The sequence below is a fragment of the Rattus norvegicus genome, chromosome 20 (assembly GCF_021556685.1).
Source record: "Rattus norvegicus strain SHRSP/BbbUtx chromosome 20, alternate assembly SHRSP_T2T, whole genome shotgun sequence".
Taxonomy (NCBI): Eukaryota; Metazoa; Chordata; class Mammalia; order Rodentia; family Muridae; genus Rattus; species Rattus norvegicus.
Window position 1 is genome coordinate 52,251,690 of NC_141553.1, and position 18,669 is coordinate 52,270,358.

Here is an 18,669-nt window from a genome sequence, read left to right on the forward strand (position 1 = left end):
ATCCGCTGATTAAACAAATTGTACTTGAGCTATGTAATAATTATCAAGATTATCATTATTAAGATTAGTAATTAGCTTTGGGCGGGTGGTTCCTCTGTTACTACCCTACCCACTGCTCTCTTTGTGGTATAATAAGTAACTTCTCCTTTTTGCCTTGGAAGAGAAAGCTATTTAGTATTTCATGTATTGATAAAGATAAATATGTGACATTGTTAAGTCTAAAATAAATAAGGAATGTATGCCTACCACAATGCCACCAACACTTTATTTTTACCTTTGAGATTATAGTTCATATTTCCACTTCCATTTCCTCCCTGCAAACCCTCTCGCATACCCTCCTTGCTGTTTCAAATTCATCTCCTCTTTCTTCATTCACACACATTAGGAGAAGCAGTCGTTCGTGTGTGTGTGTTTTCAGTGATAACCACTTGGTATTGGGTCAGACATACACTTTTTAAAGACATTTAATTATTTTTGTAGAGATGAAGCATAGTGCAAGGCACTACAGCAGAGTCCCTCTCTCTGCTCTGTTCTAAAGCACAGAGTTCATTACGATTCCTAACTGTGTTTTAGAGCATTTTACACTGAGGCAATTGACTTTGATAATCTAGAGTTATATTACTTTAATTTTTTCTCAATTACAAAATCATAAGTTGAATTTCAAACACCCCTTCACACTTCTAATAAATTTTTTTCATCAATGTGATTGTGCTGATCAAAATGTTCTAAAATAATTAAATTATTAGTTTTTGTATTTACCTACCTGAATTCCTTTTTATGTATTTTGAAAAATCCAACTTGGAAGACTATGCCATTTGTAAGGACTTTTCTAATCTAATGTGAAAGACTATATAAAGTTTGTAAGGACTTCTGAATTTGTTTGGCAAAAGAAAGAAGCAGTTATTGTCTCTTCTGCTGATGCATAAAATCTTAAGCAGTTTGATTTCTCCATAATGGTGGACCTGAAAAAGAGACTGTAAAGGCAGGGTTTGGGCTCCAGTGAATGTGCGAAAGGCTGTTTCTCAGTCAAACAGCCATCTTACCATATCAGTAACAGAACTGGCCTCCCCTTCCCAACTATCTCCAGGGTAAAACTTGCAGTACTACTTAATGCCCTAACATGGTTGGTCAGAGGCCAGAGAATCGCTACTCAAGTCTATAATCCTACAGCATCTGCTAGGGCTCAGATGTGCTTTGTCCCATGCTGGCTCTCAAGAATTCATAGCCTAAAGTTGGGAAATAGTGGGAGGCTTGTGGGGGTTCATATTCGAAGGTTCATAGGTCAGCTGGACTCTGCTTTCCAAAGAGCTTTCAGACTTCAGTCTGACTTCCTGTTTTGTAATGTAATCTCTTGCTTTCCCCGCCATGATGCTATCTAGCCACTGGACCTTTTCTGCAGCAGAAACACTGCCCCAACACCTGACCTTGTACTTTGAGCCTCCAGAACTGTGAACTCCATAACCTAAGCCGTTTGTAAAATCTGTCTCCATTACAGTGCCAATAAGATGCAGTAAGTGCTAGATACAGCAGTCCTCTTTACCCCGTTTATAGCTTCTCACGGTTCCATTACCTAACAGAAGTCAGAACATACTGAATGGGAATGTTCAGAAACTATTTATAAGCTTAAGATGCAAACCTATTTGAGTACCATGGTGAAATTTCTGGCACCCCATGCCACCGCACCACGACTGAATCATCCATTCAGTACCTGTGTATCTACTTCCTACCTGAGCCATCATGGTTGTCAGATCAGCCTGAGGTGCTGCACTGCTTCTGTTTGAGCCACCCTAATTTAACTTAAAAATGACCCAAGGGAAAACAGCCAGTGTTGACAACGCGGCTATGCTGGGATGAGCTATAATGCAAGTCCTCTAAGTTAAAGGGCAATGGCTTCCTGAGGGAAGAGAAGAATGCTCATACGCCAAGGCTACAGAAATCGACGACAACGACAAATCTATGTGGGAGAGGCCTGAAAGGAAAGCAAGATGCACCTTCCGTCTCACGTTGTGGGGTGAGGGCCACAGCAAGTGCTTAGTTAGCAAGGACGAGAGGGCACTGGATCTGTAAACTCGCTAAAGAGGGCACTGGATCTGTAAACTCGCTAAGTAGAGAAACACAGTATATACAGTCTTTCTCCTGAGTCCTATTCCAGCATCCAGTGGGAACCTTAGAATGTGTACGCTGTATGGATAGGAGACTATTCTAATTATAATAACCCAAGTAATTACATAGGATGCATAAAGATATTACTTTAAAACTGAATGCAAAAGGAGACTATTCATTGTGAAAATAATGTAGTATAAGAAAAGGAAAGGAAAGGAAAGAAAGAAACCTGTTTCTGATGAAATTTTTCAGTGTGAAGTCTATAATTTGACAGACCTTTTCTGTTGTCTGATGGACAACGTAGGAGGGAAAGGGCCATCGTGACTGTCACAAAACATCTCTGTGAAAGCCATTTGAACAGTTCTTTCTTTAAAGTAAGCCAATGAGCTTCCTGGGCTTATAGAACTATGTATGGGTAACTGCAGGGGGTGCAGGTGATCGGCAGACAACTATATTCACTAAAATATTCGCACAGCAAAGACGAGGCCCTCTCAAAAGTTGCCTAGATAGAGTCTTCTTGTTAGCGTGGCTTTCCTTTACACACCCACCTCCTGAGTCCACCTGAAGCTGGAGAAAGGTCAGAGCAGCTGGGTGAGAACTAGGAAGGAGGACGCTGCTTCATCTTAGGTAAGGAGATCGATCATCTGAGAGGAAAAGGAGACGACAGCCATCTACAGGCCAGTAGAGAGCTGAGACAGAGCTCTCCTCAGCTCACAGACAGAGCCCACCCGGATGATGCTCTGATCTCAGACTTGGAGTCTATGGGGCTCAGTAACGCCAATTCAACAAATACAACAAACTATATCAACAGAATGGAAGGAAAAAACCCAGTCATCTCAATACAATGCAGAAAAAGCAACTTCCTTAAATTCAACAGGATAGAAATGCTGAAAAAGCTGCAGAAGACCAGAGTTAAACGCAACAAACGAAGTTTTAAATAAGATAACAGCTAACATTATAGCAAGCTGGGAAGAGGGAAAGAAAGACCCTTGCTACGATACAGACCAAGACAAGGACGTCTACCTTCATCACTTGTACTCAATACTTAAGAGTCCTAGCCAGAACAATAAGACAGGAGAAAAAGATAAATCGGGACGGAAGAAAAAGTCAAAGCACCACTTTTTGAAAATGATGTGATCTTACCTAGAGAAAATCCCAAAGATTCTATGACAAAACATTGTAAGAACTACTAAATGAATCTAGCGAAATTGTAAGATATAAAGTCAACATGAAGGTCAGTGCTGCTATATGCCAATAGCGAAGTATTTAAAGTGGAGACAAACAAAGCTCAAACAAAAATATACAGGATTAGAGAGATGAAAGAAAGAGCTTTGAACCCGCATCCCCCCACAGCAAGCTTTTGTCTTGAGCATGTGCAGGTCTTATGAGTCAGGTCCTGGACTTTGTACAGAAATAAAGAAAAGAAAAAAGCCCTAAGAGGTCAATCCGACCTAATCGAAAGCAACAGAATAGACACCATCCTACCTGACTATAATACAAAGTTCCAATAATCAAACTGACAGGAACAGGCATGAAACCCAAACTGGAACGTTTGGGCTCTAGTAATCTTCCTGACTAAACCTCCATCTGTGGCTCTGCTTTTACAACCACCGACGAGGATTCAATTCCCAGCGCGCACACACACACACACGGTGGCTCAGGGCTCTAACTCCAATTCCAAGGGATCCGACACCCACTCTGGCCTCTTTGGACACCAGGAAGGCAGACAGCACACAGACATACACGCAATGAAATACTGTACATATAAAATAATTTTTAAAAAAAGAAAGAAAAGGGTTAAACGGTCCTCTGACCCACGTGAAGGAAACGAGCATTGAATCTGATGACGATGACAGGAGGAGCTGGAGAAAGAACTCAACAGGCACAGGCCCTTGCTGCCCTTGCCCTGGACCTGGCTTTGGTCAGCATCCATGTGGCACTTACCAAAGGGCCAGAGCTCCAGTGTCAGAGACCCTAACGCCCCTCTGTGGCTGCATGCACATGGTGCCCAGACACCCATACTGACAAAAACACATATAATATACATTATAGATATAGATAGATAGAGTTGGTATACATTATAAATACTGGAAAACATATCTGATACAAAGATAGTTTATAGGTTAAAAAGTTATCTCTACATATTTTAATTTAGAGTAGAAAAAGGAGTTAGGTTGAGGAGGAAGCTGCTATTATCTTTTCAAAGTATTTAGTAAGAGTGAAATACAGCAATAAACTAAAACTGTGCCCCAGTGTTTCACATAAATCATCGTTTTATAGCCAGCAGGTAGCAAGGCCTTTATCTGCTGTTCAGATGCCCCAGCATGAGCACAGAAACTACGTAAACCATACATGTTTGAAATGATGACAGTAAAATACAGAATGAAAACAAGGGAACCATGTTCGGAGTAACTGAACAACCCACTGGCTTGGAAAACAAGATTCCATCTTTAAAATAACCTAATACGTTGAATGTGAAGGACAAAACAGGCATGGACAGAGGACAAGCGAACAGTGATGTGATCAGGCTACAAAGATGGATGCCTCAAAACTGTGAAGAACCAAGTGAAATGAATCTGGCTGACATTACTGAGTTATCTGAAAAGCAGAGTGGCTTACTATAAAATGCAATACATATATTTTCAAAAGTAAAATGAATATATTCACAAACAGTAAAAACCATCTAAACTGGGGGCAGAATTTGATCTCTCACATGATACCAGGCAAGACCTTTAGTCCCGGATGTAGGAGAAAGAAGCAGCAGGTACGAGTTCACAGCCAGCTTGGTCTACTTAGTGAGGTCCTGTCTTGATGACGACGACGAAAATAAACATTAATTTGTACAATTATTATGTGTTAGCCAAAACACTTTAAAAACATTTGTAAGTATCTTGCTATGTAACGCAGCCTGGGCATGAGATTCACACCCCTCTAACTTAGCCTCTCTAATGGTGGGGTTATAGACATGACCCACCATATTCAGCATGCTTTTTTCCTAAATAAAAATATAAAAACTAAAAAGTAAAATCTCCACATTAGGCATTTATAATCCAAGGATGTAAATGGCTGTTAAACATTGCTGGTGATTCAACACAAAACGAACAATGTTCTACAATTCTTTCAGCTCCTTAGCCTCTCTCAATGAAGAGTATAATTTTTAAGTGTCACTTTAAGAAGATGGCTCACATCTTTTATGGAATTTTAATGTTTGTATTACACTTACTGAACTCATTAACTTTCAAAACATTGAAGAATTTGAAGCTAAACGGAATCCAAGGGAATCCATTCATTAGTCTCTGTCCTAAGGACTATGAGAAGGCCCTGTAGCCTAACAGACTGTTAGTGTGTAAGAAAGAAAGTTCTCACTGGGCTAGGTTTTTAAAAACGAGAGATTCAATAATCCCAAAACAAACAGCAACTGGGGACACCGTGAGGAATGCTCATACCGAAAACAAAACAAAACAAAACAAAAAACCAATAACGACAACGACTAACAAAAAAACCTAAAATTTTAGACATCATCTTAGGGTCAGTTTTCGGGAGCCAATGAAAATTATACTGGATAGAAATCCACACTGTATCTAAAAGCACTTTGCAAAATTACCACATAACAAAACTCGGGCCACAGGTGAGACCTATGTGCAAGGCTAATGTGACGATGCACACCTGGTAAGGAAGAGGCCCTGGATTTAGCCCTCAGCACGAAGAGAAAAAGGAACGGCTAAGAATCTCAGCGGAGACTCGTCAAGATGAGAGAAGACACAGGGATCGCCAAACACAAAGACACATCAGAAGTCAAAGGAAGACTGCACTCAACACATCTGAGATTAATAAGAGATCGTTCGAAAAACTCTGAACTAAACGAGAATATGCTAAAAGGAGATACTGGAAGCTAGTGCTCTCAAGTGCTAAGTTGTGTCTCCAGCCTGGTTTAGGATTTCTTTTTTTTTTTTTTTCTTTTTCTAAATGACCTTAGAATGGAGACATCAACAAAAAGCACACTTCAGACTTTGAAACTGTATCTCTTCTGGAGGTCAACCGAGGCTCCCACTGCTGACGCTATACTACTGAGAGCCACAGCTCCCAGCTAGTCACCATTCATGTGGCATGGCTGCAGAGGGGACAGTGTGACAGGGTTCCTGGCCCTGGAGCTGAGCCAGCAGGCGTAAGGCTTGTCTGCATATTTTGCTTTATGGTCCTCCTTCAGGGTCCTCCTTCAAGGTTAATGACTCCATGATAATCAGAAACACCATGATTACAGGAAGCAAGCCTGTGCCTCTGTAATGCTGAATCTTTCAGACTGTGGGAAAGAACTCTGAAAACCTGAGTTCAAGAAATACAAAAGTCAGGATATTAGGGTGCACTATGACTTGTATGAGGGGCTTTAAGAATCTGCAAGAACAGAGGCAGCTGTACTGAGTCAGGTTTGTCAGAAAATAATAAGGAAGCCAGGTGTGGTGGCTCATGCCTTTAATCCCAGTATACTTGGGAGGCAGAGACAGGCAGATTCAAGCCAGTCTGGTCTGAGAAACCAAAAGAGAAGAAGAGAAACCAAGAGAGAAGTGATGGCTTATTAATAAACTCCTATTTTCTTGGATTGCTTAATAATAAACCTTGGAGTTGTTGGAAAAAAGAAAAGGAAAAATCGAAAGATTAAAAGACTATATTGAGGTAGCTAAGAATTGTAAAGATGAGTTTCAATGCAAAAAGTATTATATTTAAACCTTACTTTCTCACATAGACTTTCTCTATGGCTAGACCTGGCAACCACAAGCACTACGCTCAACCATGGACCAGTCAAAAGGGATCCTGGGGTAAACAATTAAACTGATCAATTTCTAAGGAAGTAGCTTATGTAAAAAGTCTGGGCTTCGGCCTGCTCGAGAGAGCTATCTCAGCAGATTACACAGCTGTCTGCTTGCATCCATCGCTGACCCTGAGTCACTCTTCCACCATCCCATTCAACCCTTCCTCAGGACCCTCTCTCAAGCTGAGCAGGACCTCGGCAACTACGATTATGGGTAGGGTAGGAATATTAAACATGTATCTTCCTTAAAACATTTTAATTCACGCACTTTCTGGGATAAAACCTTATCGTAAGTTGAAGGACACCCAAAATACAGAAAATTAAGGCATGGTGGTACATACGTACAATCCCAGTCCTCAAAGGCAGACTTTCTCCTCCCACCCCCAGAGCCAAAACGAAACTCCCCAGTAAACAAAGCACAAAGCAAGCATCACTGTATGATTCAGAAGACCCAGTTGTTTTTGTTGAGGATAGAAGCTGTCTTAGAGTTTCTACTGCTGCGATAAAACGACATGACCAAGTAACTTGGGGAGGAAAACGTTTATTGCACTTCCACTTCCACAGAAATGTGACAGGAATTCAAACAGGACGGAATCCAGGAGGCAGCTGATGATGAAGAGGCCTTGGAGGAGTGCTGACTCCTGGATTACTCTTCATGGCTTGCTCAGCTTATAGCACTCAGGTCTAGGGTAGCACTGCTCACAGTGGGATAGGCCCTGGCACATCCATCACTAATGAACACTACACACTGCACCACAGGTTAATATTATGGACAACACAGGGGGTCAGAACCAAGGCTACAAACATGTCAGTGTTGTAACCACGATTCATTGTCACTCCTAAATGCTATTTTAAAAGAAAATCAGCCATAGCGTATTATAATTATGCTATGAAGCGTATCTGTATAGCTGCCAGAAGTAAATATGAAATGATTATTTTTAAGATACCCATAATTATTCACTATTTTAATTTTCTGAAGATGAAACCACAGAAACCAGATGCATGTCGGACCCACATGGAAGAAAGAAGTCCCCTTACAGCAAAGCACACAATGAACAGACAGACAGACAGACAGACAGCCCATAGACTGGAGGAGGCTTCACTAGCTACACTCTGGCAAAGGGCTAACATTAAATTTACAAAGAAATAAAATGTGTAAGACTCCAAGGAGTAAATTCACTATAAAAATGTTTGGGGTAAAATATTTTATTAAATATACCAACAGTCACCAACACTTCCGTAAACAAGTCATCTAAAGTGAGGCGGCTTTAAATGTGAGTATCCGTGAATGGTTAAGGATCCTAGCTTCTAAGAGAAAATGAACACATATAGCATTATAAACACTGCTATAACATGACACGCCAGGCATGAAAAAACAAATCAATTAATTTGCAACTGGTGATCGTCAACAAACTTTAAATTATTGTTATTTTATGTATATGTATGGTTGTTTTGCCAGTATGTATGTCTGTATACCATGTATGTGCCTGTGCCCTTGGAGGTCAGAAGGGGGCACTGAATCCCCCTGGGACTGGCTCATATAGCCAGTTATGAGCTACCATGTGGATGTCATGAATAAAGAGTAGTCACTGAGCCATCTCCTGTCCTCAGGTAAGAAAAACTTAAAAACAAATAATTAAGGATCACTAACAAGGGGCTGGAGAGATGGCTCAGTGTTTAAGAGCACTGACTGCTCTTCCAGAGGTCCTGAGTTCAAATCCCAGCAACCACATGGTGGCTCACAACCATCTGTAATGAGATCTGATGCCCTCTTCTGGTGTGTCTGAAGACAGCTACAGTGTACTCATGCATAAAACGTTTAAAAGAGCTGTCAATTGCTTTATGGGCTTGGCTCTGTTTGTTTGCTTTGCTTTCTGTTTTCTGAGGCAAGGCTGGCCTCAGATTCACAGAGCTCTGCCTGTGTCTGCCTCCAAGAGCTGGGGAGAGGCTCAGCAGCTAGGAGCACATGCTGCTTTGCAGAGAACTTTTAGTTCAGCTCTAGCACCTGCCCAGGACCACCCTCAGCCTGGAGAGGGAGTGTGTGAGAGGGGGTGTGTGAGAGGGGGTGTGTGAGAGCAGCAAACCAGATGTCTCCAAGTTAAATTGTGGCTTCGAGCCCACGGCCTATGCTCTGCTCAAGATGGCCCCCCAAACATCTCTCTGTAGATGGCTCTGGGCTCTGTAGTCTGCTTGAGACAGCCTCTAGACTATTCTTTCTCTGTGTTTTGTTCTATTCTTGAAAACTTTTTTCTTGCTATTCTAAAAAGTTCTCTGGTTGAGACAGCTTTCTCTTCTAGAAAAATTCTAAAAGCTCTCTGGATAGCCCATGGGTTTTTTTGACCAAGTCAGAAAAGCTGCTATTAAAAATTCTTGGATCTCCCAACCAAGTCAGAAATCCTGTTAGAAAAGTTCTAAAAATAATTCCTGCGTTTTTGATCAAAATCAGAAAGCTGTCTTTGCTCTTCAGAGAGCCATCTCTAAATAGATGCTAGAAAGCATTCTAATAGAGCTGTGTCAGCTCTCTAAATCCTGTTAGAAAAAGTTCTTGAAGAGGGTTTGATTTCCAGAGACCTCCAGATAGGTCAGCTCTCCCTAGAGGAAAGGTTCAGAACCCCATCCCTTTCCTCTGGCTCATCTCATGCAGACCCAAGTCCAGCTTCTTATTTTCCTATCAGTTCAGTTACCCATTCCAGGCTCCATCTTGACCACCCACCAAGTGCAGTCCACGACCTTAGCCGCTGACTCTTAGGAAGAGACAGCAAGCACAGGCACAGACAGTAAGAGAGCTGGGTGGGACCCCGCACCGAAATTATCCTTTCCGCCACACCAGAGTCGAAGGCCGACCTCGAACTCAGGAATCCGCCTGCCTTTGTATCTTTTTGATAACCAGATGTCTTTGTTCCTTTATATTCATGAAGCCCCTCATATAATTAATATTGCATCATTTTTGGATAGTTGAGAAATTATATACCTTCAAACTCATGTTTTTAGAGTTCTTTTCCATATCCTTAAGGGCTGTCCTGAAGGTCCCAATGTCTACCGTGTTGCTAATAACACAGACACACCCTCACCTCTTGGACTCCTGCTGTTTCTAATTATCATGGTGTCATTAACATTAGCAGAGAGGCCATTCCTCAGAGGAATGTGAAGATATGTACACCATTACACAAACAAGCCTTAAGCCCACAGCAGCCATGGACACCTGTGGTGGCAGACGCCTGCTGGCCCTGTCATTCCACCCCTACCAAGGCCATGCCAGACCCAGCAGCACCCATGCTCACAAACACAAACAACTCTAGCTCCAAGAGTCTGAAAACCTCTTCTGATCAACAAATGGCACCTGCATTCATGTAGGCATAGCCACACACAGGCATAATTTATACCAAAATTAAATCCTAGACAGGAAGGAAGGAAGGGAGGGAGGGAGGAAGGAAGGGAGGGAGGGAGGAAGGAAGGGAGGGAGGGAGGGAGGAAGGAAGGAAGGAAGGGAGGGAGGGAGGAAGGGAGGAAGGAAGGAAGGAAGGAAGGGAGGGAGGGAGGGAGGAAGGGAGGAAGGGAGGAAGGAAGGAAGGAAGGAGGGAAGGAAGGAAGGGAGGGAGGAAGGAAGGAGGGAAGGAAGGAAGGGAGGGAGGAAGGAAGGCAGGAAGGAAGGAAGGGAGGGAGGGAGGGAGGAAGGAAGGAGGGAAGGAAGGAAGGGAGGGAGGAAAGAAGGGAGGGAGGGAGGAAGGAAGGAAGGAAGGGAGGAAGGAAGGGAGGGAGGAAGGAAGGAAGGAAGGGAGGGAGGAAGGAGGGAAGGAAGGAAGGGAGGGAGGAAGGAAGGAGGGAAGGAAGGGAGGGAGGGAGGAAGGGAGGGAGGAAGGAAGGAAGGGAGGAAGGAAGGAAGGGAGGGAGGAAGGAGGGAAGGAAAGAGGGAAGGAAAGAGGGAAGGAAGGAGGGTTGGGGATTTAGCTCAGTGGTAGAGCGCTTGCCTAGGAAGTGCAAGGCCCTGGGTTCGGTCCCCAGCTCTGAAAAAAAAAAAAAAACCTAAGAGGGAAGGAAGGAAGGGAGGGAGGCAGGAAGGAGGGAAGGAAGGAGGGAGGGAGGAAGGAAGGAGGGAAGGAAGGAGGGAGGGAGGAAGGAAGGAGGGAAGGAAGGAGGGAGGGAGGGAGGGAGGGAGGAAGGAAGGAAGGAAGGGAGGGAGGGAGGAAGGAAGGGAGGAAGGAAGGAAGGAGGGAAGGAAGGAGGGAAGGAAGGAAGGGAGGAAGGAAGGAAGGAGGGAAGGAAGGAGGGAAGGAAGGGAGGGAGGGAGGGAGGGAGGGAGGGAGGGAGGAAGGCAGGAAGGAAGGAAGGGAGGGAGGGAGGAAGGAAGGAGGGAAGGAAGGGAGGGAGGGAGGGAGGGAGGGAGGGAGGGAGGGAGGGAGGCAGGCAGGCAGGCAGGCAGGCAGGCAGGCAGGCAAACTGACCAATGGCTAATGACAACTTAGCAGGTAGACTCGGTAAAGCTGATGAGACAAGTTCAGTTCCTGGGACCCACACCGACCCACACCCACAGTAGAAGAGTTCAAATGACTCAGAGAGCTATTCTCTGACAGTTAAGACAAGGGCTGCTCTTCTCCAGCCTGAGGCTCGAGACTCTGCTCCACATGGAAACTCACAACCATCTGTTGCAGAGGATGTGACAACCTCATCTGGCACCACAGTAACCTGCACACAAGTGATGCCCACACATAAAATAAAAACTGAAAACTACTAAGGAATGGAGTACTTCAAAATAAAGTGCTAACTGAACAAAAACACCAATCTTTATATATTACTTAGCTATAAACATAGTTTAAAGGCATATCAACACAAGATAGAATTGAAAAGGAATAGTAAATAGATCTTCAATTATCTGTGGGTATTTAAACTTCTTAGTAAGGGATTGTTTCTAAGCAAACAAAAATATAGAAGGATACATATTTGAAATGTGTGAGTGATCCAGCTTTCACCGGAACACCATACCCTTTTCAAGTACACAGACCACATCCTAAGGCATGTACCAGGGTCGACAAGTCGAAGAGATTAAAATTGATCCAAATGCAGGGGATATCGCTTCTGACCACTACAGAATTACATGTAAATCAACTATAGAACCATTATCTAAAATATTCTCAAATATTTGCAAATTTAGCAACATATGTCTAAAACTTCATGAGTCAAAGAAAAAAATCACAATGAAAATTAGAATGTCGCTGGAGCTGAATGGCAGTGCAACTGCGGCACAGCAAAGCCAACGGTAAGTGGTCAATGGAGCTGTAGGGAAAGGGTGGATCTTTAATGCACTTCTAACAGTCCAAACTCATTCTAAGACCATGTTTCAATATAAAGTTGAGAAATAACAAATCTAACAATCAAAAAGTAAAGGAATAAGAACAGAAATGAGTGAGTGGGTGAGCAAGGGGCCAACACACTCAAGAGTATGAGTATCACTTCTCAGAAGACTTAGTAAGACAGGAAGGAGATGCCAGGCCCATAGCTAAGGAGTAGACGGAGGCATAGCTTGCACATGCTATCTTGCAGTGCTGTGAATGATGCAGTGTGTGCTGGTTTGAACAGGAATGGACCCCACAGACTCAAGTGTCTGAATGCTTGCCCCAGGATTAGAAGTGTGTCCCTGTGGGGTAGGCTTTGAGGTCTACTGTACTCAAGGTCCACCCAGTGTGGAATCTTAGAAAAGAGACAGAAAAGGAGTGGAGGAGGAGGGAGAAAGGGAAGGTGTAGATTTGACGAGAATGGCCCCCATGGGCTCATGTTTGATTACTTGGCCCCAAATTGTTAGAATTGTGTGGGAAGGATTAGAGGTGTGTCCTTGATGGTAGAGATGTGTAATTGGTGTGGGCTTTGAGGCTGTGAAAGCCTCCTGAAGTTGTGCTGTTTCCTATTTTGTGGATCACAATGTTAGCTGTCAGCTGCTCCTCCATTGCCATTCCTGCTGGCCTGCTGGCACTCCCCACCATGACGGTGATGAACTCCTGCCCCTCTGGAGCTGTACGCTGCAAGTAAGCTCTTCCTTCTACGAATTGACACGATATGATGCTTCATCACAGAAACCAGTAACTGAAACCGGAGAGGACAGAGTATCAGGGAGCCCTTGGGGGGAGAAAGAAAAACAACAGCAGCCACAACAACAACCACCCCCAGAAATTCCCAATATTAAACATGAAAGCACCACATGAGACATCAATGAGAAAATGAGTAGGCCATTATGTATTTTAGGCACTACTTCCTACTGAAAATTAAATTAATAACTGAAAGTTATTAATGCCCAATAGGTAAATTCCTGAGAAATGAAACTTTGAAAGAAACAGAAAATCTACGTAATGCTGTTATCTAGTTTAAAAGTTGAACCACTAATTAAAATCCTTCCTACAGAGAAACCTCACTTGGGTAGTGATGGTGTACATCTTTAGTCCCAGAACTCAAGAAGCAGAGGCCAGTACATTTCTGAGTTCAAGGCCAGGCTGGGTCTATAAAGTGTCTTCTAAGGCAGTCAGGGCTACACGGAGAAACCTTAGCTCAAAGAAAAAAAAATGGGGGTGAGGACAGGGATGGACAGCAACAGCCCATGCAGCTTGTGAGTTCTTCCAACCTAAAGATTGGGTTGGATACTCTTTCAAAGATTCCTCCAAGAAACAAAAAAGGCATCCAATGAGTTCAGGCTTTAGGTTGGAAGGGAAGCTGACACTACAAAGAAAGAAGTAATACAGCATGTGTTACAGACCCAAGTACAAAATTCTAAACTGAACTTGGCGAGTTAGTTGCAATTATACGTAACCATATGCAATTAACCAGTGAAAGAAAGTTATATATCCAGAAAGCAATCCGATTTATCACTGTACTAAGAGATATCTTGTAGTCTCTGTAAATACAGAAAGGCATTTTAAGGTATTTGCTCAGATGGCAACCTATGGATAAAAGGGAAATGCCATAATTTGATATCTATCAAAAACCTATGGCTAATATCTGATCAATTAGACATTTTACCCCAGAGTTGGGAACCAGATTAAAAAAATAAAAAGGACACAATAAAGCATTTTTACTCAGTTTGGGGTTTGTTTGGTTTTGCGTGGTTTGGGTTGCTTTTGTTTGGGAGGGGGTTGTTTTTGTTTTATTTTGTGTGGGGATCTTAGTTAGGGTTTCTATTGCTACAGTGAAGCACTATGACCAAAAGCAAATCCGGGAAGGGTGGGTTTATTCGGTTTATACTTCCCAATCACAACCATCACTGAAACAAGTCAAGACAGGAATCCAAACAGGGCTGGAACCCAGAGGCAGGAGCTGATGCAAAGGGGTGATGCTTACTGGTTTGTTCCTCATAGCTTGTTCAGCCTTCTTCTTTCTTATAGAACCCTTCTTTCTTCGCCAGCCCAGGGATGGCCCCACCCACAAGGGGCTGGGCCCTCTCAATCAATCACTAAGAAAATGTCCTACAGATGTGTGCCTACAGTCCAATGTAATGTAGGCATTTTCTTAATTGAGCTTCCCTCCTCTCCAATGACTTTAGCAAGCTGACATAAAACTACCCCGCACATAGGAGTTTGTTTGTTTTGTTTGTGTGTTGCTTTTGTTTCTGAGACAAGATCTAACCATATGGCTTTGGCTACCCTAGGACTCACTATGGAGACTTGGCTGGCCTCAAACACACCAGACATCCACCTGCCTCTGCCTCTGCCTCTGCCCCTGCCCCTGCCCCTGCCCCTGCCCCTGCCCCTGCCCCTGCCCCTGCCCCTGCCCCTGCAGAGCTGGGAATAAAAGTGTGCCAGCACACTTAGCTTTTAGTTGATGTCTTAATGAGCAGCAACAACAAACCAGGGCCAAGAATATAACTGAGTGGTCAAATGCTTACCAAACATGCACAGTGCAGTGGAGAAGTAGGGTGAGGTGGTTAGCAGGGAAAGGCAGAGCAGATAGGAGGGAAAGTCAAGGAGAGAAAAACAAGAGAAAGGCAGGGAGAGATGGGAAGGGAAAAAGGAAGGAAAATAAAGATACTCAGATGGAAAAGTAAAACCATTATTTTCTGAAGATGGCACAATCATACATGTAATTTTTAAATCTACAAATGATTAGAAAATAATTAAGAAAATTGTCAAACTTAAGAACAATATTTTAAAATTTGTATTTTTCTATATAGTAAATAGAATGCAAGATATTAAAGTATTACTTTACCAAAAAGGTTAAATACATAGATATTACATAAAGGTGTCTGAAAATAGTGATAACAGAAACGGTTTGCATAGGAAAAAGTGAGTTAATGTGAATGCCCTTCACCTCAGTGCAGACAGTGAATGTTGGCCAATACCCCACAGCACGTTTCATAAGCAAGGACCTCTGAGGTTATTATTAATCACGCTCTTAAAAAAAAGAAGCATTTCTAGTTTAATAAGTGTGGGAAATTCTTGGTTGTGCAAAGATACCCACATTTCATTTCATACATAACTTCCCAACGCCTTATAATACATTCTGCTAATAGTCTCTAAATTACCGACACAACACGCACTTTTCAAATTTACTGAATATTAGTTTCTTGCTTCTCCCTGGCACTTTACAAACCATCTTGTGGAACCTTATTCTCTGGGGTAAAACACTGGGTAATTTCTAGCTGACAACCAATAATTACTTATTTATCAACACCTTCACTATTTATTTAGCACATAGTTAAACCAGTAACTTAAAGAGATTAAAGGGGATTTAAAACACTTTCTAAATATTTTTAATGATTTATTTTCATTTATAAAACCAGAGACATATATAATGTCAAGGCATCCAAAAAAGCTAGATGATTCTGGTGATGGTGAGACTGGAAAACTTCCACCAATCTTTGAGCACCTTGAAAGGAATAAGAATAACTCAGGTTTGGTGCACTGTGTACGTGTGGTTGAGCTGAAATTTGGCCAGAGCAGGTTAGCAAACACAAACAGTGAGAAACTAAGGGAAGTAATTCACTTCGTTAGTGACCTCTGGGAATGGTCTATAGGCAATGCCAGCTTGAAGGCACTTATCCCAGTTAATACAAACCAGGACGGAACTGCCTATATACACTCGCAGGGCAAATCTGTATTCTGAAGCAGTGACCCTAAGTGTCTCTCTAACCTTCCTTCCTTCCTTCTCCTCTCCCTCCCTCCTTCCCTTTCTCGTCTACCCACTATTACTCTGTATTATTCTCAGCTTACTGATCAGCACTGCACCAAATAATACCACAGTGCGACTGTATTGGGCTATCACTTAATCTGTTCAACTTGTAAGCAGAAAATGTCCCCAACTAATGAATTTGTTATCTACTTTTTATACTACTATTAAAGAAACTTGTGATTTAAAATATAAACACTTGTACATGAATAAATGCCAACTTAATTACTTGTGATTAAATTTTCAAAGGTGTGCAGAGAACAAAAGAATGCAGAGTCTTCAGCTCCTAATCAGGATCTTTGCAGAAGGGTGGAAGGGCTGTAAGAACCAGAGGTAGTAGATAACTTACTTCACAAACCTCTGATTCCCAGACACAGCAGACACAAGTAGCTGTGAACTTACAGTAACTGTGACAGCACACACAAGACCTGTGCAAGCTCCAGCCAGACAAAACTCCATTGTAGAGGTTAAAGTCAGTATGTGATCCCACTATTAGCTGAGGGGCTATTAGAATTTGGATAGCTGCTGGGACAAGGAGACCAGTTTTGTTTTGTTTCTTTTCTTTTTTTAAAAAATATTTATTTACTTATTTTATGTATAAGAACACTGTAGCTGTCTTCAGACACACCAGAAGAGGGTATCAGATCTCATTACAGATGGTTGTGAGCCACCATGTGGCTGCTGGGAATTGAACTCAGGTCTTCGGGAAGAGCAGGCAGTGCTCTCAACTGCTGAGCCATCTCTCCAGCCCCTGTTTTGTTTCTTAATGATGTAATCTATTAGGCTCATGACACATGACCACTCCCCAATACCCGCCCCCACAAAAAACACAGACACATGGAGATCAAAAGACATTGGTGTACATACATCTTCTACCTGTGTGTGAGCTCTAGGATCAAACAAGACTACCGTGTTTGCATGGCAAGTCCCTCTTCCCACTAGGCCATCTCTCTGCGCTTTGACTTCAGGGTTTGAGACAGGGTCTTACCTCACAGCCCAAACTGGCCTTCAACACTGCACTCATGTAGCCTCACCTCCCAAGTACAGAAATGACAGACACAACCTAACATCCACCTTCCAGGAGACATCTCGGTAAGTTCCCCATCTTCTGAGTATCCACAGGAATCTCACAACCTTCGGAGGGATTGCCTTTTCAACTTGTTAGTGGCAATAAAGGAGAGTTTAAGTTTTGAGAATGTACAATTTGTCATATTTCCCCGTTGCAAATAGTATCTATTGAAGATGGGTTTGTATATCCAAAGGATCTGACATTCTCCGTTAATAGGTTAAGCTTCACATTTACGTGTACAACCCATACCAATAATATTCAAATGTATTCTATTCCATTTTCTACAGTCTCATTTTATATAGTGTGATCAGTACTTATAACTTTATTTTCTGCTTAACTTGGCAGCTCAAACTTGCCCTTGAACTAAAAAAAAATTCTTTGTTTTAAAATTAATTGTTTTAAAACAATTTTCTAAATGAAACACCAAACTCCTGTTTTTCTGGAGGTCTTTGTTTCTTTGTCAGCATAACTCTCTTCCGAGCACGTTGGAATTGCTTTCTCTTGGCTTTACCTGGGAAGGCAATAAGAATTAAAACAAACAAACAAACAAAAAATCTACGCTCATGTTGATTGTCCTGGTGTTTATGTGAGTAGGTAAGAGCTTTATAAGCTGGATTATGCAAGTATTCAAATGAGCCAGCGTTTGAATTCAGTGAGCATGAATCACAAGGAAGCAGCGCATCCTCCACTACTCGGGATGAACTGGAAGCCAAAACTAAAGATTTTAACACAAGGTTCAAGTACAGGAGCCAGAAGAGCAGCAGATGCAGGCCAAGCAGCACTGGAAAGTGACGGAAACGTCGGGTTAGTGATCTTTTGTTAAAAGAAGCTTCTCCACAAAAGAAAAATTGATTAATCAGAGAAACTGACAAGGATCACAGGAGCCTTGTCAGTTCCTCTTAGCAGGCAGCACCAGTGTTAAAGGACTTGGAAGCAGAAAGACACCGATTATCAATTTCCTACAGAAGCCTTTTGCACCAGGAAGAGGGAAGAGCGGTGGCGTGGATGAGTGTGGGGGTGGGGTGGGAGGGAGGGGGATGCCTAAGGAGCAAACTGAAAGGAAGAAATCTTAAAGGGCTGAGCTTCATTCAGAAGGGAATGGGAAATGGCAGCACAAAGGAAACAATGGCTGGGCGAGGCTGACAACGTGGACATCTATATCCTCCGCCCTTTGTAGTGCCTGGCTTTCCTAGAAAAGAAATAGTCCAGGGCCTGCTGCCCCTTCTAGCCAGCCTCAAATCTATCCAGCATTATGTCAGGAACGGGCCAAATCCACAGGAAAGGAAGGATACATTGTGAAACCTTTTGGCATGTTGTAAGAACATATTGTAAGAACAAAATTAATAACGATAGGTTATAGAAAGATTGTTCATAGTGGCTGTTGAGAAAATACACATCTAAATGGACAGCATTATGAAAAGATTAATCCAGTCTGTGTGCAGACAGGGAATGGGTAGTAGAGAAGATACACGTCCATCAAGTAATGAGTGCATGTAGATAGGCTAAACATGAACCAATCGCTCTGCTGAAAGGAACATTTAAAAAC

The 18,669-nt window shown here is 42.5% G+C and overlaps 1 protein-coding gene across 1 annotated transcript in view; it reads right to left on the minus strand.

The window, feature by feature from the left end:
* Positions 1 to 18,669, minus strand: part of Lin28b (lin-28 RNA binding posttranscriptional regulator B) — a 93,216-nt gene that overhangs the window by 36,121 nt on the left and 38,426 nt on the right. The window lies entirely within an intron of this gene.